The sequence below is a fragment of the Gracilinanus agilis genome, chromosome 2 (assembly GCF_016433145.1).
Source record: "Gracilinanus agilis isolate LMUSP501 chromosome 2, AgileGrace, whole genome shotgun sequence".
NCBI lineage: Eukaryota > Metazoa > Chordata > Mammalia > Didelphimorphia > Didelphidae > Gracilinanus > Gracilinanus agilis.
The window spans coordinates 166,017,388-166,020,070 of record NC_058131.1 but is presented as its reverse complement, the minus strand read 5'-3'; the positions used below and the strand labels follow the sequence as shown (position 1 = coordinate 166,020,070).

Below are 2,683 nucleotides of genomic sequence, written 5' to 3'. Positions count from 1 at the left end.
AGAAAGAAAGAAAGAAAGAAAGAAAGAAAGATGAAAATCTTCAGCTAGTGGAAAGGGCAAAGTTTTTGTTGTTGAGGGGGAAAGAAGCCTGGCATTTGGTAGCATTCATTTATTGGTTTCCTCCTACCCCCTATCAGTGAGTATACCTCAGGGCTTTGCCCTGTGCTCTCTTCTCTTATCTTTGTGATCACTTCAGTTCCTGTGGAGCCGAAGATCATCTCTGAACAAATGGCTTTCAAATTTCCACATGCAACCCTCATCCCTCTCTCCTAATCTCCAATGCCTCATCACCAACTGTCTGCTGTATGATTCAACCTGATGCTTTATAAATACATTGAATCTAATTATAGAATTAATCTCTTTCTTCAGTTTCCCCCCAGATGTTTGTCATCATGTGGTCTTGGCTTTAGCTGGCCAAGTTCTAATCACGGGATGAAAGAACTGATAAAACTATCACCATCTACTCAATTAATCACCATTCATTTACTGGGCAAGGAAGACTTTTGGCCTACAGAAACTTAAAAGCTAATGAGTCAGAGTCTTCCTATAATTCCTGCCATCCTGGTTGTGTCAGTATTGCAGTGGCCTTTCTCGCCATCAGACGATACTCTGCCATATGCCCAAGGAGCACAGGACACTTCCACAAATGCCATATTTACAAATGAGGAATTATCATGAGTATCTGGAGAAACTGGCGCCAGGCATTGAGATAAACTGAAATGACCAAGGGGGAGAGAGGATTAAGAATGAGCTATGTGGAATGAAAGTTCTCATTTGCTTAGAAAAAATTTCAGAGATTCTAAGACTGGAATCTATGAAAAGAAAGGGTAGCTCACACAAAAAGGAGGAATATAATTCAATATATTAAAATTATATATTATATAAAATATATGATATGTTATAAATATTATAATTCAATAGTTAAGTATCCTTGCTAATGCAACAACAGGAAGCATTTTTCTTTTTTAAACTGAGTATTCACCTATCAATCCAAGACCTTCTTGGTGTCTAGATCCCCAGATGCCTGCATATTTCAATGGGAATAGAAGAGTATTTTTTCTCCATTGGGTTAAAAATATAAAAATTACCAGCCAACAGTTTTTGTTTTTTTCCTGTTCCTTTTTTTCCCCTCTAACAGTTTTTCAGAAGAGGGTGAGTTGGGGTGGGGGACAGTATTAGTGGCTTGAGCTGCCATCAAGGAGTCGGGAGACCTCAGCTGGTGGCCCAGATGTGTCACTAAATTACTGTGTGATCTTAGGCAAGTCATTATCCTCCTTTGTGCTGTTTGCTGGCAGTGAGTGACCTGAGAGGTCAGTAGGTTTGCCTCCTTGGGAGGTTAAGAAAATTAAAGATTACAGGAATGAAAATCTAGGAGGCTTAGAGGCTCCAAGGGGGAGAAATACCATGAGTATCTTATTGTTTTGGAGAAAGAAATGGGAGACAGAAATTGGAGAAACAATTGGAGAAAGAAATCCTTCAAGGATTCTGCCCTATCTTCAGCCAGGTAAGAACATTTGGGACAAAACTGTAGGGAGCAGAAGGAGGAAATCTGGGAAACAAGGATAGAGGTCTTTGTGGAGATTATCTCTTCTGCTCTCCCCTAATTCCCTTTATTCTTCCTCTCCCATAAATCAGCAGGAAACTAAGATCTTGCTAAAAGGACTTTCCCCATCTTCCTTCACTTTCCACTTCCATCCACTAATTAGGAGCCACCCAGCCAGTATTAGACAGGTAAACTGACATCACACTAATGTCCCCAAGGAAGCTGACTTCAGGTGCATTCGTCATCAGGTGTTGGAAAAGCATTTCACACAGCGCTTTTTGCTTTTTCCTGACTCTGAACATCAGAGGTTTCTTCTCCCAGGGCTGTACCTATCAAACTCTGGTCCCCTTGCATGCCCCAGAGCTGGAAGGTTGTAGCCTGGCATTTTGCTCCTTCTTCCTTCCTCTCTCCCTTTTCTCTTCTTTCCCTTTTTCCTAATATAAAGAGCATCCTCTCTTCTCCCTCTCCTGACCCCAGCACTTCATGAAGCCCCAGAGCAGATGGTGAGAGCTAAGAGTTCCATCTCCCTGCAAGAAGGAGGTCCGTCCCATTTCTAGTCCTTTTCTCCCCAAACTGCAAGACTAATTGGAACTTTCAGAAATCCCTTGACTGTTGGGGTTTCCTCGGGACTCCTCTCAAAGGGGAAAGAGGAGTGGGGAGCGGGGGGCAGACAGTGGAAGCAGGGGCCGAGATAGTCAGCCTACCTCTCCTTCTCTTCTGTATCCCTCCAAGGACTTTCTCCGAAGCTGCAGGATTGTGGCTGAATCTCTCAGTTGTGAGTTCCCTGAACAGCTCCGGGCTCCTTTAAATCCCAGGCAAAGAGGTGGGGTCTGTGGCATGGGATGGGCGGGCTTCTCTTCCAGGAAAATGCCCAATGGAGAGGCTGGAGGGATGGAGGCAAGCCGGGGCGGGCCTCTTTTTTTTTTTTTTCTAAGAAGGAGGAGGAAGTAGGAGATAGAGCCAAGCCTGGCTGGCCTTGGGCCAGTCTGTATTATTCACTGGGTTTGATTTTGTAAAGACACACTTGAACTTCTCAGTAAATAAATAAATAAGCAAACAAGCACAAGGAAGTTGCTTTGTCCACTAGAGCCCCCCCTGCAGTTTCTTGGCCTCCACTGATATATGACAGGAAGGGCCGGA

At 43.6% G+C, this 2,683-nt stretch overlaps 1 protein-coding gene across 1 annotated transcript in view; it reads right to left on the bottom strand.

Annotated features, from left to right (window-relative positions):
- Positions 1-2,327, bottom strand: part of PLAT (plasminogen activator, tissue type) — a 42,015-nt gene extending 39,688 nt beyond the window's left edge. Inside the window, exon 1 of the mRNA XM_044663547.1 lies at positions 2,248-2,327. The gene's annotated coding sequence lies outside the window, so the exon portion shown is untranslated. The remainder of the gene's footprint in view (positions 1-2,247) is intronic.
- Positions 2,328-2,683: the final 356 nt, after the last annotated feature.